This window comes from Sciurus vulgaris (assembly GCF_902686455.1).
Source record: "Sciurus vulgaris genome assembly, chromosome: 16".
Lineage (NCBI taxonomy): Eukaryota > Metazoa > Chordata > Mammalia > Rodentia > Sciuridae > Sciurus > Sciurus vulgaris.
The window spans coordinates 19,731,677-19,752,682 of record NC_136477.1 but is presented as its reverse complement, the minus strand read 5'-3'; the positions used below and the strand labels follow the sequence as shown (position 1 = coordinate 19,752,682).

General features: G+C 39.1%; 1 protein-coding gene across 2 annotated transcripts in view; it reads left to right on the top strand.

The window, feature by feature from the left end:
- Window positions 1–21,006, top strand: part of KLHL18 (kelch like family member 18) — a 53,527-nt gene that overhangs the window by 10,435 nt on the left and 22,086 nt on the right. The window lies entirely within an intron of this gene.

The window sequence follows — 21,006 nt, the reverse complement described above, 5'->3', positions numbered from 1 at the left end:
GATCTTCACCTTTTACCTAACCCAGGATTCCTTTAACCTTACTAGCATGTTGAGAGAATTCTTGCTGACCCTTTAGGGAAGGATCCTTGTGCAGCCAACAGGTTGCTTTTTTCAGGTTTTCTCTGGTCTTGTTCTCCTGCTCTCAGCAGCTTCCCATTTTACTTTGATCAGTGGTACCCTGAAGATCTGTCGGTGTCTTCTGTGTGCCAAGCCCTGCTCTACCCACTGGGGGTGTCGCAGTAAGCAGAGAATGCCATGCCTTTGCAAATGTGAGCTTACATTCTAGTGGGGCAGACAGGAAATTTTCAGTGGTAATAAGTGCTATCGAAAAAAATAAAGCTGGATAAAGGACCCAAGAGTGCCGTTTTTGTTGGGGGGACCAGAGTAGCCTCTCTGAATAGAGATCTGAATGGAGGGAGTGGTCCAGGATAGCTGAGGCAGGTAGAGGGAATAATAAGCACAGAGGCCTCTGAAGCAGCAGCATACTTGGTATTTTGGGGAAACAGCAGGAAGCGGCTGTGGTAAAAATAGAATGACTAGAAAGAACATGAGATCAGTGAGATAGCTCCCCCAGGCCCACTACAGTTTCTTGCTTGAAACAGTGTGACTTAGGAAATACTTTGTAAGTGGCTAGGGGCCTCGCTCAGTGGTAGAGCGTGTGCTTAGCATGTCCACACATGAGGTCCTAGTTCGATTCCCAGCTCCAAAACAAACAAACAACAACAACCTTTATGTATGCATGAAGCTAAGCAGTAATTATTTGCTTGTTTTTGTGGAATGAAGAGTCAGGGCATAGTGTATCTGTAGTATAGAAAGATAAAATGCATGTTCCACAGGATTCCACTTGTATATTTACCCTCGCTGTTCAGGAGAGATGATGATACTAGTCATAGCAAGAGAGACTAATTCTTTCTGGGTCTTGAAGGAAATTGTGTGTACAGTGAAAATCAGAGGTTACTGACTTGTCAGGGGAGCAGGAGGAACGGCTCAGCTGTTAGTGGTATTACAAGGTGCCTCTAACACATGTTGGGTAAAACTCATCTTTTTTCCATGTCTGTGGACTAGTCCTGTAAGTCATCAAGATCTCTGGGAGTAGTGGGAATGAATGCAGGAGTGGCAGGTGGTGGCTAGGATTTAGGAAAGGACTGCTGATATAACTGAATCTCTGATTATTCTAAGCTGCTCATGGAAATCTGTTGCCGTCCCTGCTGTCTCAGACTTAAGAGGGAGGAGCTTAAGGATTTCTGTTGCTGACAGTCACTTTGGATTGACTTTTCTAGGACAGCCAATTGAGTATTTGATATTCAGGGGCCTCCAGACTTGGCCACTCGCTGCCCTCTTCCCCTAGTTGACCATGGTCTCCTACATCAGCTGGCTTTCTCTTCATGACCTGTGTTCTCCTTTTTCCGGGCCTTTGCTCTAGTATTTCTTTGGCTTGGAATATATGCTCAGATGCTGGGCAGAGTCCGCTTCATGTGTCAGGGCTCCTGTTCTGTTTTCTCAAGGGGAGAGAAGTGATCAAATACTCCTCCTCTGTTCTCCTTAATCACTTTGCATTTGCATCTGTTTAACATTGTCTTGCCACAAGTTTACACACCTGTCTTCCTGCCAGCCTGTGTGTTTTCATTCAGCAGAGGCACATGCCATCTTTCTTTTGCCCTGTTCTGTCTCAGTGGAGGGTTGTGCGAAGTTTCACCCCTCTGAGTACTGTTTTCTCAGTGTCCTTGGGTATAGTTGATTGCTCCCTCTTCTTTTGTACCATGATTGCTCCTTTCTCTCATTGCTTGGGAGCCTGTTTGAAATGCAGAATTTCAGGCCCCACCTCAGACCTCTTGAATAGAATCTGCTGCTTCTTACATCCTGTGCACACAAAGGTTTGAGGAGCATTGCCTTAGCACTGTGTTCCCCTCACCACTGATCCCTGTTCCTCTTACCATTGTTCAGATACAGAGTACATGTTTTTCTTCCCCTTTTGAGGATGAACTCTTGAAGCAGGTGAACCATGTATTATCTAGTATAGTTCTTGGCATGTTTCAGGTGCCTAAAAATGTTTGCTGAATTACCTTAAAGGGCTGTGTATTGTGTTTGAGTTGTTTCTTCAGTAATCTAGTGTAGAAGTGCTTGCAACGGATACATGGTGTCAGCACAAAAAGACTGGGCAAGACACAAACCTCATGCGTCATTTCAACTATTTATTCAGGGGGATGAAATGGTGCCCATGGACCCACTCTTCTGGTGGAAAATGAGTCACTAAACAAAGAAAGGGACTGGGTTTATATAGGTTATTTTGAGGGGTGGTCTAGTGAACATATATCAGTTTGCTTGGATATGCAAGCCTTTTGGTCAGGGTCTGAGGACAGTGTTTGAAGAGAGTTTACTTCTGGAGAAGATAAACGCCTCCCAGAGACTGCTTCCTTTAAGGATGATAAAATACCTCCTCCCTATCTGCATCTGTCTGGCACCAGGAAGACATTTGTCCTGGGAGATGAAGGCTGTCAGTAGATGGCTTCCATTTTCACTCCTTTTCCCAGGTCTCATTATTTTGGGGATTTTTTTCTATTCTCCATATCCATTACATGGTGCTTTGCTCGGTGCATGAGATTCCCTGCTATCGACAGGACTCAGTTTCTTTGGTGTTTATAGATTGGTGGGTGAGATGAATACTTATCAGTTAATAATGAGACAAGGCAGAGTGTGATACATTCTGTTACAGCAGGTATCACCAGGGCCTAAGGGACCTTACACCAAAGGGGTGGCAGTTAGTTACATTTCAGAGGATTTGTTACTGCAGGTGGAAAAGGAAGACAGTTGACTGGTACTTTACATTATGAGTAGGACTTTGTCAAACAGACCATGATGGGAAGAGGCATTCCAGGCGAGTAGAAAATCCATTCAAAGGCCCAGGGATGAAAATAACATGGTCTCTCAAGGAAAAAGACATGGAACAGGTGGAAGATGAGATTGGAGAGGTAGGTTGAATACAAACTGTGAACTTGAATTCTCATGCTTAGGAGATTGCACTGGTTAAACAAACATCTTCAAATCACTTGTTGGTACAATTTGTTGTTCAGTGTTTCCTGAGGACTCTGCCCCCCCACCCCACCCCCGCTTCTTCCTCCTCCTCATGCTGAATATGGCTAGTGGGCAATGGGGGAGGATTTGGAAGAGGTGAGGACAGCCTTGAATGTTTTACTCAGCTCTTTATGTGGGATTGTTAGCCACAGGGTTTTTTTTTAGTGTCACCTGGTCAGCTACTTCCGCTGTCACCCCCTTCCTGATACTACCCAGTGGGGCCCCCTAAAGCAGAGACCAAAATTCCATCAGTAGAAGGTTCAAATGGTATGTTTTAAAATGCTATCAAAGCTAGGTATAGTGGCACATGCCAGTAATCCCAGTGGCTCAGGAGGCTGAGACAGGATCATGAGTTCAAAGCCAGCTTCCGCAACAGTGAGGCACTAAGCAACTCAGTGAGACCCTGTCTCGATAAATAAAATACAAAATAAGGCTGGGCATGTGGTTCAGTGCTTGAGTGCTCCTGAGTTCAACCCCTGGTACCAAAAAGAAAGCAAACAATTAACATGCTATCAAAACCTCAGAGTGACCTAGTATTTTATTATACTTGCCATCAGTTTTGCAGCCCCACAGGTTTGTGAGGACTGATCATTTCTGCTTATGAATGGGCGAGTGCACCACTATGTTCTCAAGTGGCAGGCAGGCTATCAACATTTAAGAGGAAAGAATACCCATTCCCATTTCCTTACATGCCACCTTCTTAGAAACCCACCTAAGCAAGATAAGTAGTGTGACTTATTTATTTCTTCAGGGCTGCAGTACACCCTTAACCTGGAAAGCAAGTCCTCCACAGTTGGCCCTAAGCCTTGGCATCTTTTTCTTAAACTTTTTACTTCAGCTGACAAATTTCAGATGAGATTAGAGAGTAACATTTCCTGCTTTGCCTCCTTTGAATTCCCACTTCGATGATTCCACCAGTCTTGAACTAGAAGGTCAACAGTTAAAAACAAAGAGGTAAAATTTATCAGAAATTTTGTGACTTTTGTGACTTGTTTCTACTCAGAGGCAGGACCAACAGGCTTTGGGATTTGTTAAGTACACTTGTGCACGAGGTGCTTTGCTAAGGGCTAGGATACAACCTGCCTTTCTGTGGGAAGAATATTCAGCCTGAAGGGAAGGAAATTCATTGGTGACAATGTAATGTGTGCAGTAATAGAGGCTTGGACAAGGAGAGGGCTGCCTGCCTGGAAATCAGGGAGGTCCTTCAAAGGAGGCAGCATTTGAACTGGATCTTCAAGGATACGGAATAAATTCACTGGGCAGAAAAAGGGCATAAGGATACAAGCAAGAGGAACAGGGCAATTAGGGGAATTGCCAGCAACTTAGAAGAGAGGCATGGAGAAGGATAAAATCGATTAGGGCCACCTTAGGGTTTGGACTGGCTTGTAAAAAAGTAGGAACCCCAAAATAACAGTGATGGATGTGACTGGACTCAATTATATGTGATGTTGACTCATCAGAAGTTTCATTTGTTCAACAAATATTGAGTGTTAATTGCCAGACTGTTCCAGGAAAAATGAAACAAAGATTGCTCCCTTGGTGGAACTCCTGTTTTATTAAGAATGGGTAAGTTAGTTATATTAGACTACCACCATTTGCTTTTGTCCAGGTTACCAATGACCTCCACGATACAGTTATTTCATAATCACAAAGTTCTTTCCTGTGCCATCTCTTTATAGTCAAACTCATCCCCCTCCTACCCACCATCCCTCTCTGCAACTACTTTTTTTTGAGATGGGATCTCAATCAAAAAAATACTATAGTATGTTTTATATACTCTACTTTATTATATACTATAATATAGAAATGTATATTAATATAAAAATATAGCATTTTTTCTAGAGGCCAATCTCAGATTCCTGAGCTCAAATGATTCTCCTGCCTCAGCCTTCCAAGTAGCTGGAGCTACAGGTGTGCATCATCACACTTGGCTCCATTTATTCTTCATCTCTCATTTTGAGAATATTATATAAGTGGAATACTAGACTATATGACCTTTTGAGATTGACTTTTTTTCTTTACTTAGCATAATGCCCTTGAAGTCCTTCTAAGCTGTGTGTGTGTTGATTCGTTTTCTCTTTCATATTTCTAAGTAGATTTCATGGTATACCACAGTTTGTCTAGACATTTACCCATTAAAGAACATTTTCATTTTGGGCTGTTACAAATAAAATTTCTGTGGACACTCGTATATAGGATTTTGCATGAATTCATGCATGTTTTCATTTATCTGGGATAAATATCCAATGATATTTTGCTGTAACAAAAATATAGTATATTTTTAGTTTCAGAAGAACTTGCCAAACTGTTTTCCAAAGTGCCTGTACATATATTTCCACTACCATATATGAATATGATGGTTAATTTTATGTGTCAACTTGGATAGACTGTGGTGCCCAGTTATTTGGTCAAACACCAGTCTAGATATTGCTGTGATGGTATTTTTTAGATGTGATTGACATTTTTTAAAAATATTGGGGACTGAACCCAGAGCGTCGTGCATGTTAGGCAAGCACTACACCACTGAACTACATCCCAGGATCAGTAATTAACATTTTAATAAGATGTTGAGAAAATTGATTATTCGCCATAATGTGGGTCAGTCTTATCTAATTGGTTTAAAGTCTTAATAGCAAAAACTGAGGTTTCCTGAAGTAGAAATTCTGCCTCAAGATTGCTAGAGGGCTGGGATGTCGTTTAGTGGCATAATGCCCGCTCAGCATGTGCCCCAGCACCACAGAAGGAAAATAAAGTTAAACGTTAGCCTGGGATATAGCTCAATAGTAGAGTACTTGCCTATTCTCCATGAACCTCTGAGTTCTGTTCCTGGTACCACAAAAGAAAAAAGAAAAGATTCTGAGGGAGAAACCTGCCTGAATTTCCTGCCTGCTTGCCTGCCCTGCATAAATTTCACACTCAAAACTGTAAAGTCAAATCTTATCTAAAGCTCTGGTCTGCCAACCCACTACAGATTTGATATTTACTAATCCCTACAATCTCATGAACCAATTGCTCAGAATAAACTTTTCCCTCTCCCTCTCTTTATATATTTGTTCTATTTTTGGAAAACTCTAATACAGCGACTGACCCAGTTCTTTTGCTTCCTCATCAGCATTTAGGCTTGTCACTGTTTTTTATTTGGGGCATTCTGCTAAATGTGTAATAATATCTCATGATTTGAATTTACCCTTTTTAATGGGTAATGATGCTGAACATTTTTTCATGTGTTTACTTTACATACATATAACCTATTTGATGAAATATCTCCTCATGTCTTTTGCCTATTTTCTCATTGGATTGTGTTTTTGTTTCACTTTGATTTTTGCGGTGCTGGGGGTCGAACCCAGGGTCCTGTGCACAAAGGGCAAGTGTTCTGGCCCTGAGCTACATTCCCAGCCCTACAGTTCATTTTTTTATGTCAATCTTGTATCCTGTAACCTTGTTTAACTTATTTACTAGTTCTAGGGTTTTGGTTTTTGTTTCGATTTCCACATTTTTTCCCCTCCAGTACTGGGGATCAAACCCAGGGTCTCATGCTTGCAAGCACTGAACCACTGAACTAGAACCAATAAAATCAACAAACCTCTAGCAAGACTGACAAAGAAAAACAACAGAAGAGATAAATCACAAATATAAAAATTTCATAGCAGGTATCACTAGACTCAGTAATCATGAAGGAATAACAGAGAATACCATGAATACACACATGGATTGACAACTTTGATGTAATGGATCAATTTCTTAAAAATGACAACTTAAGATTTGGTCCCCAGCACTACAAAAAAAATTATTTAGGACTAGGGTTGTGGCTCAGTGGAAGAGCACTTGCCTAGCATGTGTGAGGCACTGGGTTCAATTCTCAGCACCATATATAAATAAATAAAAGTCCATCAACAACTAAAAAAACTTATTTACATATGTATATATACATGTATATAATACACACACATATAAGTCTGGGAGTGTAGCCCATCTGGATCCCAGGGCTCAAGGCAAAAGGAGGAAAAAAAAAAAAGAAAGGAAGAAACAAGAAAACTCAAAACTGTAATTCCAGCTATTTGGTCAGCCTGGGCAACTTGCAAGATCCTATCTCAAAATAAAATTTATAAAAAGGGCCTGGGAATATAGCTCAATGGTAGAGTGCCCCTGGGTTTATTCCCCAGTACCACGAAAAAAAGAAAATAAAAAAATAAGGATATATATGTACATATGTGTATATGTTTATATTTAATAGATAATAATGGACTTAAAATTTACTGTACCTGTTTTATATATGTAAGAAAAACTTGAATAGAAGATCATAATGCCGGGCTGGGGAGATAGCTCAGTTGGTAGAGTGCTTGCCTTGCAAGCACAAGGTCCTGGGTTCAATCCCCAGCACCAAAAAAAGAAAAAAAAAAAGAAAATCATAATGCCTTCTGCTTAGTTTTTGATATCCTTTTCTGAATTTAGGCTAGAGAACCTATATCCATTTTACTGTAATCTTTTTGTTTTGTTTTTGCTGTACCGGGGCTTGAACTCAAGGCCTCGCCGTGTCAGGCAAGCGCTGTACCACTGAGCTATATCCTCATCCACATTTTGACTATAATCTTTAATGAAACTGCCATCTTTTTTGTGGGGTTATTTTCACAGAGAACTGTTGATTTTCTGGGCTGCTACTTTTGAATTTTTACAGGGATTATAAAGACAAAGTGGGTATTTTAATTTTAACAAATCCTTGCTGAGTTGGTAAGTTAATGTACTTGACCCTTATTATCCTCAAGGGTTTGAGATCCACGAGTTGAAAAATAGCAGATAGCTACAGCATTTTGGACTAAGCTTTCACCTCTCAAATGTAGAATAACCTTACTTGTCTAACATCTGAATAAGATTTTGGTTATGAGTGGAGGGCTGAGCTGAACTAGTTTTGTGCTTGGTGTTTGCTGAAATAGGTGAATTGGTTGATACCTGAGGCGAGAAAACAGTTCAAAGCTTCCATATGCAGTCTACTTCGTACATTTCTTTCTTTTCTTCTATTTTTGGTGTGAGAGATTAAACACAGGGGTGCTCTACTACTGAGCCACATCTCTAGCCTCTTTTGTTTTTTGAGACAGGGTCTAGCTGACTTGCACAGGCTATCTTTGAACTTAGCAATTCTCCTGCCTCAGCCTCCTGAGTAACTAGGATTTACCCCCTATATTTCTGACGGACAAGATTGCATTATTTTCTGGGTCTAGTTAGCACTTAACTGCATGGGAGATGGAGAAAGAAAGAACAATCGTGTAATGATGGTTAAGAAACCAAAGTTTACCCAAAAGGCACATTGGTGGTGACACAGTCCTGTACCAGCCAGTTATGGCTCTGTAGTGAATGCCTCTATTTCAGGCTCAGCTTACTTGCTTTTACAAAGGAGCAAGCGGTTTCTATGGGACAAAACTCATTTCATTGTTGAATTCCACACTGTGAACAGTTCATGCTAATCAGCAAGGCGAGTCTGGGAACACCAGCAGAAAATCAGATAGGATGTGGGCTGGGGTGGGTGTCTTAGATAGGATCAGCATCTTCTCCTTTCTAGAGAATGTATTCTCTTCCTTCTTCACAGTATTTGTTCTCTTCTAGAGCAGAAGTCAGCAAACTCTTTCTATAAAAGGGCAGGTAGTAACTATTTTTGTCTTTGGGCCATTGGTCACTGTCACAGCTACTCAGCTTTACCATCGTATGGGCATGTCTGTGTGCTAATAAAACTTTGTATATGTACATTCAGATTCAAATTTCATATAATTTTCATATGTCATGAATTATTAATATACTTTGAATTCCCCCCCAACCATTTAAAAATGTGAACTATTCTTAACTCATGGGCCTAACTAAAATAAAAAACAGGACAGATTTGGCCCACAGGCCACCGTTTGCCAATTCCTCTAAAGGTCTTAAAAATAACTTCTATAAAATTCTAAATTTGTGAACATCCCTTTTATTTATTTATCAAATACTAATATAGTACTTAGTATGTGCCATGCATGTTTTAAGTGACTTACAGATGTTAGCTAATTTAATCCTGACAATAACCCATAGGGAAGGTACTATTTTCCCTCTTTTACAAACGAATAAGTTAAGGCACAGAGAACTTAAGTTACTAGCTCAGGATTACACAGCTATAAATGATGGGATCCTGACTTGAACCTGAATTGTTTGTCTCCAGAATATCTGTTCTTATTCTCCTTGATATGCTGTCTCTCATAAATAATTTATTCTTATTGCCAAGCACAGTGACCCATGCCTGTAATCCCGGCAATTTAGGAGGCAGAGGCAGGAGGATTGCAAATTTAAGGCCAGCCTCAACAACCTAGCTGTCTGCGGGAAAAAAAAAAAAAAAGGACTGGGGACATAACTCAGTGGTAAAGCGCCCCAGAGTTGAATTCCTCTACCAAAACAAAAAACAAAAACCAAAATTCAATGACTATGGAGCCTAAAGGAATTTTAAGGAATAATTCATCCCTTCTGTTCTATTTTCTTTCTTTCATTTCATTTTATTGAGACAGGGTCTCTTATGTTGTTCAGGTTGGTTTCAAACTCCTGAGCTCAAGTGATTCTCTGACTTCCTTCCAACAAGTAACTGGGACTACAGATGCTCGCCTCCACAACCAGCTCATTGCTTTTCCATTTTATAGATTCATTTTTATACACCAACTTGATAACCTGTATGACTCGTAAAATGATAGATAGTTCATTACATACATTCGGCACCCCTTTTGACTGCATTAGAGCTTAGTCTTAACCCCACTAATCCCAAGGGATTCTGTCTGTACAGGCTGGGCACTTAACTATTTATTGTTTTATTTATGTTCTTTATGATTTCCTTGAAAGTAGAAGCAATAGTGTCATCATGTTTCCCATGAAAGAGAAATCTATTCTGGATATATCTTTTGCTTTCTTCGTGAACCCCTCTGTCAGATTATTCCCAACTCAGATTTACCTGACTGCTTTTCCTGCTTGATATGCAGCTGGTTGAAGGTTGAGCCTACCTGCCTGTGACAGGAACAGAATTGTGGTGTCACACTGCATTCTCCCTGTTGATCCAAGGATATCATCAGGGCAAGGCTAGAATAAAACATTTCCTGATCCTTTCAAGCAAAGAAATGGGAAGGGGTGTTATGTACCTGTGTGTGTATGCGTGTGTATGTGTGTGTGTGTGTGTGTGTGTGTGTGTGTGTGTGAGAGAGAGAGAGAGAGAGAGAGAGAGAGAGGATGGGGAGGGAGAACAAGTCAAAACTAAGGCAGACAATGAAATATTCAAGATTTCTGTTTCCTTTTGTTTGTCTATAGTCTTAGACTGTACTAACCAGGAGGGACCTCAGAGTACCTCTGATATAGGGGTTCCCATGCCACAGAGATTCCCTAGAATTATGGACTTCAAATCCACATTTGTACCAATGTCAGCTAGATAAATATCTTTTATGTGCATGTACAGTAACTTTTCAAAGGTGTATGGATGCCATCAGAGTAAAAAAACAAGAGCTTTCCTAAACTCATGTTGGGTTACTGTCATTAGACAACTACTATCTTTTGGGAAACCTGATTCAGTTAAAGCCCCTTATTTTGCAGATGAACAAACTGAGGCTCAAGGGTAGAGAAGAGATTTACCCAGGTCAAACAGAAAGGTAACTGCTGGCTTGGTAACTGGTGCAGTTTGTTATGTACCATATGGCTTGTGCTCTCTTTTTTTTTTTTTTTTTTGTGATACTGGGGATTGAACTCAGGGCCTTGTGCTTGCGCAGCACTCTACCAGCTGAGCTATCTCCCCAGCCCTGGCTTGTGCTCTTGTCTCCTAAAAGGTCACAGGGTGAAGAGGCTGGCAAGTATTTTGATCTCTAATACTATGTTGTGTTTTCTAATATTGTCTAATAGAGTGACTGATTGGATAATATTTACCAGTATTCATAGTACTTCTCTTGAAAATCTCAAGTTTTTTCTTATTCCTTACTGCCCCAATTATTAGTAATCCTATATTCTAACCTGGAAACCTGAGGCATGGTGAAATTGGGTAACTTGCTTATAACTATAGGATAGCTGTATCTAAAATTCATAGTTTTGCCAGATGCAGTGGTGCACACCTATAATCCCAGCAACTCGGGAGGCTGAGGCAGGAGGATCACAAGTTCAAAGCCAGCCTTAGCAACTTAGTGAAGTCCTAAGCAACTTGGCGAGACCCTATCTCAAAATTTATAAAAATAAATAAATAAATAAAAGGGCTGGGTATGTAGCTCCGTGGTTAAGTACCCCTAGGTTCAATCCCTGGTACCAAAATAAAGAAATAATAATAATAATAATTCAGAGTTTTAATCTCTGTACCTCATCAGACTAAACTTGTGAGGATTTCAGTTATTGATATCTTAGTCTTCAATGGTTGGCACTCTTACTTGAATGTAACAAAAACTTTTGTTAAGTCTCTGCTAAGTTCCTATCATTGTGCTAGGTATTTTCGCATATATCATTTAATGAGACCAAAATTGCAATACTAGGTCCCTCTCAGAAAAAGTTGAATAGCTGCAGTGTGCTCCAGAGCCCATCCATCCAGTCATTTATTCATCCATTCACCATTATGAAGCACCTCTTTTTGCCAGGTTTGTAAATAAGCCTTAAGTCATATTCCATTGGCAATCACACTAGGACAAATCATAGATCTATGCCTCCAGACAAGACCCAGGAGTGGCAGCAACATAAATTTGTTCTACACAGGACAACACCTTTTTCCTATTGACTCTTAAGGAAATTGGGGTGGCCCAGTGATTTGGTTAAATAATGTTCATATCAATCATTCTATACTTTTATATTTGATCTCAAAACTCTTGAGAAGTCAGATGAGTAGGAATGATCTCATTTTATAAGTTGGGAAGCAAACCTGGAGGATGCCTGCCTAAGGTAGCCACACTGGTGGGGGCCTTCTAACACCAGTGTTTATGCCATAGCGTTGCTCCTACACTCTTCCCTACTTCCAGAGTCCTCCCTGCTTCTCTTCCCACCCCCTTTCTTCCTTTCTGTACCTCTTTCTGTGTCTCCTTCGCATGTGCATTCTCTTGCTATGTGACCTTCAGAGATGCTGGAGTTCCTCAAGAGTTATATGCCAAGACTCCTTATACTCCAGTCTCTCCTGCTAAGTGATCTCTTCCTTGTCTACATTGATGATTGCCAAAAGTATCATTTGAACCCAGACTCATCTCTGTGCTCCAGACTTACCCATCCTATTCCTTATTGGTTTTCTCTACTTGAATGTCTCCCACCTACTCAGTGTCAGCTTGTTCAAAAAACTTTATTGATCATTTACTACTGACCTTGTCCTTTTATGTGAACGGCACCCCCATGTATCAAGTGACAGGTCATAGTAAGTCTAAGTTCTATACCTTTCTTGAGTCTGACCTCTTCTCTTTTCCCAGCACCATCCAGGCTGAGCTCCTCTGGACTGGGCAGTAGGCTCCTTGGCCTTGCTCCTTACAGGCACTATGCCCTTCCACTTCATGCTACACCTCCACAGAGTGGCCTGTTAAATTTGGAATTCCTTTCTTAGTACTGTTTCCTGGTTTTCTTTTTTTTTTTTAATACTTTTATTTTTTTATCTTTATGTGGTGCTGGGGATCAAACCCAGTGCCTCATACATGCTAGGCAAGTGTTCTACCACTGAGCTACAGCCGCAGCCCCTGTTCCCTGGTTTTCTAATACCAATACTAAGTACCAATTAGTGCCTTATCGGCTTCTTTTTTAAAAACATTTTTTAGTTGTGGATGGACACAATACCTTTATTTTATTTATTGATTTACATGTGATGCTGAGAATCAAACCCACTGCTAGGCAAGCACTCTACCACGGAGCCACAACCTCAGCCCCCTTATCTGCTTCTTTAGCTTCACATCATAGCACTCTTCCCTTTCATATCTGTACTAGAATCACAGAGGCCACTTTGACCTTTAATATTTAGTTTGTTCATGATTTTAAAAGCCAACTATAGTGGGATTACAACACATGTGCTCTTAAATTACCCATTGATTTTAGGACCTAATCTCCCTCCCTTTCATATAACTCCACCACCTCTTTTAATTTTTCAAATGACATTGTTGACAAATATTAAAGTTACACAGGCTTAATAAGAAACAAATATGGAAGAAGACTGTGGGGGGCAGGAGTACTTCAGTCTGTCTTCAGCTTACAGTACGCAGAGCCTTGTTGAAAAACAGTTTCTGTATCCACTCTTTGCAGAAGCCAGTGGCATGAATGCTGAGTCTTTGCTGTGGTTTTAGTGGAAGTGGTTTGACCTTCCCTATTTGAATTGATTTTTTTTTTCCTGGAAGCAAATTCAGGGGTGTTGTATAAACCAAAGAATTCTTATGGCTGCCCCTAACTTGCTGTGTAGATGCTATTCATTGCAGATCATCTCACAGTGCTTAAGTGGTTGGTGCTGATAGATATGAAGAGTAAGTACTAGAGTGGCCATGGGCACTAGGTGTGTGCTGTGCACACAGGGAGATCTGATGTCCTGGTCCAGCCTCACAGCTCTCGTGACTTTAGCTCTTTCAGAGCACTTCATGCACATCAGCTTCATTTCTTTCCATCCTATCTTGAACTTTGAACCTGATTCTTTCAAATACTTTAAATTTACTGTCGGAATCCATTTCATTGATAATACTTTATAAGATGTGTTGTTTTGGAGTTAGGTGTGTAACGAACCAGGTTTAAAGGTAGGGATGTGTGCCAGATGGTTTTCTGACCAACCAGTTATGTGTTTCTTTTCTTTTTCTTTCTTTCTTTTATTTTTTAAATTTAATTTAATTTAATTTTGTACCAGGAATTGCACTCAGGGGTACTCGACCTCTGAGCCATATCCAGCCCTATTTTGTATTTTTATTTAGAGACAGGGTCTCACTGAGTTTCTTAGTGCCTTGCTTTTGCTGAGGCTGGCTTTGAATTTTCGATCCTCCTGCCTCAGCCTCCTGAGCTGCTGGGATTATAGGCATGGGCTACTGCGAGTGGCTTATGTGTTTCTTATTGATTTTTTTCCCCTAAACTCTGTTGTACCATTTCACCTTTCTTTGCCACCTTACAGATGGGAAAGAGGTAGGATTTAAAGTAACAGTGTATAATTCCTGACAAGTTAGAAGAGTAGCCTTTGCATGAGTCTGTGTAATTCTAGATATTAATAATAGGGAACCTGCTTGCCCTCTTACATAAACCATAGTTTACAGTTTTATATTTATCTGTAAGAAAAAATATTTTTATTTTCCATTTGCTTAGTCCTTCCTTCCTTTTTTCTTTTCTTTTTAAAATAGTATGGAGTGGGAAGCCAGGGTTTGCACATGTTAGGCAATCACTCTATCACCAAGCTACATTCCCAACCCTTTTTATTTTTTATTTTGATACAGGATCTTATCAAGTTGCCCAACCTGGCTCAAACTTGCTGTTCTCCTGTCTCAGCCTCCTGAGTAGCTAGGATTAAGGTGTGCAGCCAAAAAGCCCAGCTTGTTTGCCCACCTTCCTCCACTCCCCAACTTAATGAACATTTTGAAATAATTGTAAAGTCACATGTAGTGGTAAGAAATAATACAAGGAAGTGACATGCCCCTTTTACCCATTTTTCTCCCAGTGGTGGTATCTTGCAAAACTCTTGGGTCAGAGGAACTGAAAGTATACTGTCACCATTAGAATATTTATATTGATGAAATCCACTGATTTATTCAGAGTTCCTTAGTTTTAATCACTTATGTATATTATTAATTCTGTACAGTTTAATCACATATGTAGTATTTTATTCATAATTTTTTTTCAAATAGCACGTTTATTAACATAGGGGCTTTACTTACTTTTTCACAGATAACACTACATTTTTTGCATTAGTATTTACAGAATGCATTAAAATTGTCTTACAAACTGTATGCATGAAATATTTCTAGAAATCTGGATTCATGTATACATTTTTTGACTATTCCAAAAGTTATTCGCTAATTCTTTGTTTAGTTACTTCAGAACAATTAATTTTTCAAGAGTGAAACCCCGTTTTCCTTAAGTACTTTCCCCAAAAAGAAAAATAATAAATAAAAGGAGAGGTTGCAGTGTTCTCTCAGAAGTGGTCTGTCAGCACTTTTACAGTGTAATTTCAGTCAAATAAGATGAGATAAAATAAGCAATTTCTTTTGAATTTCGTGGAAAGGAAAGCATTCTAGAAAAAGAAAACTTTCATAATTCCAGTCAATGAAGTACCTGTTACTATGAAAGACAAAATAAAAACTCTCATGCTTTATATACAGAGAAAAAGATAAAATAATGAAAGTGAATATGTTATTTGTCACTACAAAGGAGCTTCCAGAATTTCCTTGGTATAATTTTAAATCTGATATGAGGTGCAGCATTTAAAATGATTGAAGGGGAGCTGAAGAAATAGCTCATATTGGACAGTGCTCGAGTCCCTGGCACCTCAGAGAACAGAAACAACAAAAACAACTCTAGGATGATTGAAGGTTTTGAATTTAGGAATATCAACAAGCAAATATTAATTATTATTTTCATGATTCTGAATATTTTAAAATATTAGATAGAAAATGTCTCAAAAGAGATTATATTGATTTTTTTCAAGAAAATTTCTTTTTGACATTATTAGTCGTATATGTTTATAAGACAAATTGTGACAATTCAACACCTGTAAACAATACCTAATGATCAAACTAGGATAATTTAGCATTTTCATCTCCTTATATATTTAGCAATTACTTGTATTAGGAAGCTTCAACTCTTCCTTTAAAAATCTCTTTATAAATATGTGATAACTTGTTGGAAAGTACAGTCCCCCTACTGTGCTGTAGAACATTAGGACTAACTCCCTATACCAAACCTCCTTCAAACTCTTTCTGACCTCTAGTGACCGTGATTCTATTCTTTACATCTATTGAATCCACGCTTTTAGTTTCCATGTAGCAAAAATCATGTGACATTTGTCTTCCTGTGTCTGATGTATTTCATTTAACATAATGTCTTCCATTCCATTCATGTTGCTGCATATGACAGGTTTTCATTATTTTTAATGGCTGAATCATATCTTATTATTAATATATATATGTATATACCACATTCTCTTTCCATTCAACCACCAACAAATAATTAATTGACCTCAAATCTTAGCTTCTGAGAATAGTGCTGCAATAAATGTGAACATGTAGGTATCTCTTTAATATGTTTATTTCATTTCCATTGGCTACTCGGTAGTAGAATAGCTGGACTGCATGTTAGTTTTATTTTTAGTTTTTTGAGGAACTTCCAGTTTTCCATAATGACTGTACTAACTTATATTCCCACAAACAATATGTAAAATTTCCACTCTCTCCACATTCTTGATAGCATTTTTTTTTTGGTGGGTGGGGGGAGTTGGTTTGTCTTTTTGATTATACACATTCCAACTGGGGTCAGATGTTGTCTCATTGTGATTTTTATTTGCATTTCCTTGATGAGTGGTGATGTCGAGTGATTTTTCATAAACTTCATGGCCATTACTTTATCTTCTTTTGAGGAGTGCCTACTCAGATCATTTGTTCATTTTACTGAATTTCTTTCTGTTGAGTTTATTGAGTTCCGTGTATATTCTGGATGTGAATTTTCATAGAATAAATATTTTGTAAATATTTCCTCCCATTTTACTGATCATCTCATCACTCTTCCTTGTTTCCTTTGCTGTGCACAAGAGTCTTCGTTTGATGTGATCCATTTGTCTATATTTTTCTTTGCCAGTGTTGTTAGAGTCCTATCAAAACTAATTTCATTAATTCATGTATTCTTCTCTGTAGCAGCCTTCAAACATCTATGCAAGTCAACAAAACCACACATGCAGGGCAGAGTAAGTAAAGTCCAAAGGCACCTGTGCCTCCCCGGGAATGGCCAGATCCGCAGTCGGAGAGGCCGCAGCGCCAGCCTCAGACTCCATGTCCGGGTTGAACAGAGCCTGGCCCTGCTCCGCGCTGCCGCCTCGGCTCAGCAACGCCTTGTTATAACCGAGAGCCGGGCCCCAGCGGCCGCCCTTAATTTTTTAAAGTTTTTTTGCTGTGTGCAGTGGTGGTGCTTGCCACCACTCAGCAACTTGGGAAACTGAGGCAGGAGACTAACCAGTTCAAGGCCAGCCTGGGCAGTGTAACAAGACTGTCTTAAAAAATAAAAAGGGTTGGAATTTGACTCTGATGCAGAGAACCCCTGCATTCAGTGTCTAGTATTACAAAAAATAAAAATAAAAAAATGTTTAAATATTTCAGTTGCCAGAGGACCAAAGCTGAGAGAAAAAATGTTAGCTACTGGGTTCTTCTCAAACTCTGAAACATAATTTCTTCTCTTTCACATAATAGTACTTGACTTTGGGCAAGCTACTTTACTTCCAAATATCTCAGTTTCCTCATCTATAAAATGTGACTCACAGTAGCTGCCTACTCTGTGGTTGGTTGCTATGAAGACTAAAATAAGAACATGTGCATAACAGGTACTTGGCATAGTCTATGGCATATAAAGAGAACACAATAAATGACTATCTCTTTTTTTTTAAGTAACATTTTTTAACTAGGATTAGAGATGAAAGTATTTGGATTTTAAAAAACTTTTCATAAAAGTGTAATCCCAGGATAGTAGAATTGGAAGCTCCTTTAACTAGTCCTGTAGTTTTAGAACCAGTCCAGGAACACCCTAATCATCTTAGGTGATAGATTCTTACTCTTTATGATAAACTAAAATTTGCCCCTTTCAACTTCTAGATTTGCCTCCATGTTATAAACCCTTCTGGGGTTTGAGGACAACCTTCGTGTCGCCTTTAAAATCTTTTCCAGACTATCGTTCAGCCATTTCTTGTAAGATAGGCTTCCAGACCCTACCCTAACTTGGTCTTACTAAAGAAAGAGGATTTGTATTTCTGAATCCTAGAGTAGTTCCAGATTAGGGAACACTAAATACTGAAAATAGGAACATTAGTTGAACATATATGTGAAAAGCAGTTAGAGGCCTATAGCCCTCTCAGGAGGCAGAAGTTTTAGTCCTAGACATTGAACCTGAGGCTCTGAATGCAGGCTATCACACAGGAGGTTGGGGGTGAAGCAAAACTGGAAGCGGGGCTTTAAGATAAAGTTCTAAATAGTGAATGATAGCATCATGCCCTTTCACCCAGTTTCTAGAATATCTGTAGCAGGTATTTTCATGCTGGAGATTGGAAAAGATACTAACCACTTCCAGGGGTTAGTCAGATTCTTGCCTAATCACCCTGATGTGAAGCCTGCAACTTGTCAAGTAACTCCCAACACAAAATTTTCAAACATCTCTAAAATTATGAACAGATAGATAGCCAAGTGTCATCAAAAGAAAGGCATCAAAAGAAAGCCTCTAACATAAAGGATAGATCCAAACAGATGGAAAAGAAAATAACTCAAAGGAAACAGTAAAAGGGTGGAAAAGAAGGAAAAACATTTATTATATAATGTACTTACAGAAAATCTCACATTGACAAACAAGATTCTTTAAAAAAAAAAAAAGCACTCAGAAAATAAGGAAGACTTCCTGGAAATTAAAAATATGAAAGCTTAATATTAAAAAAAAAAAAAACCAAAATGATTGCAAGATAAAGAAGTTCCTAGATAATAGAGTAAATGAAAGAGATGGAAAAGAGGCAAGAACAGATTAGAAAGTAATAGGATTATTCCAAGAGATCCAACACCTGGCTAATAGAAGTTTAGGACAAGAAAACAAAGACACTACAGGGGAGTAAATTATCAAAGAAGCTGTATGAAAATATTTTCCCAGAACTGAAATAATATCTATAGATTAATAGAGCATTATGTGCGAAAGAAAATCAGTAGCAAGGTACAGCACTGAAATTTCAGAACTCCAAGAATAGAAAGTTCTAAAAACTTCTAGAGAGAACACTCACTTAGGGTTAGTATTCAGAATGGTATTAAATATCTCAAAAGCAACAAATTAAAATCACTTTCAAAATGCTTACAGGAAAAAAATTTTTTTTCCAACATCAAAATTTTTTTAACCAATAGACTGTCACCCAAGTTTGAGGGTAGTAAAGACATTTTCAGACAAACTGTGCAATACACAACCTACAGGAAGACTCTATCTTCCAGAACAGGTGAATAAATAAGGAAGAGGAGTAAAGAGGACCCAGGAAACAGGGGTTCCAGTTTGGTTAGGAAAAGGAAACCTCCCAGGAGGAGGGAGTTCTAGCAGAAATGTCTCCAGAAATAGATAACTAACTGATAAGAGTACCCCACTGAACAAATTAAGAGGAATTAATTAAGAAGGAAAGTCACATCATACAAAAAAGGAAATGTAGTCGTGGTTAGTCATGGTTTACAACTTGACTTGATGAAAAATAATATCCAGACCTAATCACATCTTGAGTTAATCAAACTTTGACCTAATTATGATTGGAAAGATGGGGGAGAGTTTGTTAGGTAGTATATAAAGAGGGTGTCAGGAGAAAATCCTAATCTTCCATAACAGGAATTAAACTAGCAATGTAATTTTGCTGCATAAGAATCCAAATTTGATGACTTAAAATGACAGGTATTGATTACCTCAAAGTTTCAGTAAGGAATACAGAAGCCACTTAAGAGTTCTCTCATGAGGTTACAGTCTAGACATCAGTCACAGCTGCAGTCATTTGAAGACTTGACTGGCTAGAGTCTCTATTTCCAAGCTTATACAGGGGGCTGGAGGAGGAGGCTTCAGTTCCTCTTCATAGGACCCTCTGCTCAGGCAGTGTGGTCCAGCTTCTCCTGGAGTAAGTGACCCAGGAGAGACAATAGGAGGAATTTCAGTTGCCTTTTTCAACCTACTCTTGAAGTTCACTTCTACTGTATTCTATTGGTTACATACATCAACCATGAGGAATTTGTGGGAGAGAATTGCACAAGGGTGTGAATACCTGGAGGCAGGGTCATTGGAGGCTATTTGAAGGCAAGCTGCCACAGGAGACAACTTTAAATGAAAATTCAAGAAGTAACATTATGGCATATTATTTAGAAAGGTGGAGATAAATCCCACCAGAAAGAAGTTCCTAGGAGCTGGATTCAGGGGAGGACTCAGGGAAACAGACTGCTGGTGTTCATTGTATATCTTCTAGAGCAATTTTGAAAAGGTGTACCTGTATTACTGTGATATTTTTTAAAAATTATAATGGAATCTCTAAAGTATGTAGCTCGTTAATATCCCCCAGCATTGGCAGTAAGATTAGTACCTGGATTATATGAAGAACTAATAGAATTTGAATCTGATAAGGACCTTTGGCATGTGCAAGATTGTGTTTATGATCTTGAAGGACTGTTTACAGATAATAAGCCTGAAATTAGTCAAAGAAGACATTGTGACGGCCAGGCACAGTGGTTCATGCCTGTAATCCCAGGGACTAGAGAAACTGAGGGAGGAGGATTGAAAGTTCAGAGCCAGCCTCAGCAACTTAGCAAGGCCCTAAGCAAATTAGCAAGGCCCTGTCTCGAAATTAAAAATTTTAAAAAAGGGGGGGTTGGGGATATGGCACAGTGGTTAAGTGCCTCTGGATTTAATCCCAGAAGAAGAAGGAGGAGGAGGCGGGAAAGGGAGACAGGGAGGGGAAGGAGGAAGGGGAAGGGGAAGGGAGATAGTGATGGAACCTGAGCTGGAATCCTTGAGTTAATGTGACAAAGAGATGAGCATCAGCTAGTGAAATGCCCTGGCATTTCTCAAACATGGAACCTGAGGAAAAGGAGATGGAAAGGCCGTTTTAGTCTTTTTAGAGAACAGAAAGTTCTTAAGTGGAACAGTTGATGTAGCTTGGAGCTATAAATGGTAAAGCTTATTGAAGGGAATAACCTTTTGCAGATAGTTGGGAAACACTTTATAGAATTCTGCAGGCATGTATCTATTAGTGTTTGATACAGATTGGGAGAAAGTTGGATCCTGTCTCAT